Genomic DNA, 1505 nt, shown 5'->3' on the forward strand with positions numbered 1-1505 from the left:
GGTAGTCCGATAGTCTCATCCCCGGGTTTTCCTCTCCGCCCCTTTGAATCTTCTCCGAGGTGTATTAAAACCCTCTGGGGTGGAGCTGCCCTTCTGCCAAGAGCAGCGGTGCTGAGCCGCGCGGCCCCGCGGGCTGGATGAATGCCGTGGGGCTGGTCCACGGGCCGTAGCCCCTTCACGAGGTCCTGCGCCAGTCTCGCGTGGGTGCCCCCATGTAGCGCTCGGGCGCTGGTATCTGACCCCTGGGGTCTAGAAGTGTAGCAGCAGGAGAGTGACCGTTCGCACGGCCACCGGGTATCTGGACCGGGGTGACCCCGGAGCCGGGATGCGTCTGGGGCACCCTGGCCCTAGAGGGGCTGATTTCACTGCCCTCCAGACGGGCTCTGACCCGTCCAGCTGTCCCGCTCTTTCCGCCCACAGAGCCAAGCCGTCCAGGGGATGGGGCAATCGCTGCCCTGCGGCTCAAGCTATTTAACCTTTCTTCCAGCTTCTGACCTCAGCTTCCTCTTGGGGTTTTTTTCCCAGGCGAAAGCAGGGCCGGCGCGGGCTGGAATGTGTCATATTCCTTTGATGGCTGCCTTGTGCTCTGGCGAGTCCTGCCAGGCTCGGGAAGCAAAGAGGACCGATCCCAGGGCAGTTTCCTTTCCCGGGGAGGCGCCAGGACTACACCCAGGGTGACCCCGGGGCTTTGGTTTTTATCCAGAGGAGCCCAAGAGAAGCCAAAGCGAGTTCCTCTGAACTAGACTGAATTCAACTGAATTAGTTTGTCGGGGGAATGACTCATCCGGCAACGTTACCAAGAGCCAGAGGCACACGTATGTCCTCGCTGCCACGTGGGGAGGTCTCGGGGTCCCTCCCAGTCCGTCCTCATGGTCGTGGCCAGGTCGAGACTCCCCCCGCCTCTGCGTCTTATACAGCTCGGGTTCAAATACCCGTCTTCCCGCCCAAGAACACGCACCAGGGATCCTGGTTTTCTCCGATTTACAAAAAATTCCCCAATTTTCGGGTAAAAAAAAAAGTAACCCAAAATCCACATTTTTCCGTGATCGAATTGAAGCGCCACTAATATAAATATCTAGACATCTGTCTATATAGATATCTAGCTATATATCTATATCTACATATGGCTATCTATAGCTACATCTACATATCAATGTCTATATCTATCTAGATAGCGATACATAGGTATCCATAGACCTCTATAGATATAGTGGTGTCTGATTTCGACCATGGAAAAATGTGGATTTCGGATGACTTTTTTGCATCTGAAAATTGGGGATTTGTTTTTATTCGGAGAAACCCGGGATCCGTGACGATCACTCGGGCAATGGAGCGGGGATCCCGACTCACGACCTGCACCCCTTGCGCTCGCCGGATGGAGCCGTGGGTGCGATCCCCGGGCGCGTGCAGGTGGCTGGGATTCGGACGGATGCTCCTAGGGGCAAGGAAAGGGTGAGGGGGGTGTGCGCCCCCGGGGCGGGTGATGGGGGTCCCTGGGGTCCCAA

The sequence above is a fragment of the Alligator sinensis genome, unplaced genomic scaffold (genome assembly GCF_000455745.1).
Source record: "Alligator sinensis unplaced genomic scaffold, ASM45574v1 scaffold107_3, whole genome shotgun sequence".
Classification (NCBI taxonomy): domain Eukaryota; kingdom Metazoa; phylum Chordata; order Crocodylia; family Alligatoridae; genus Alligator; species Alligator sinensis.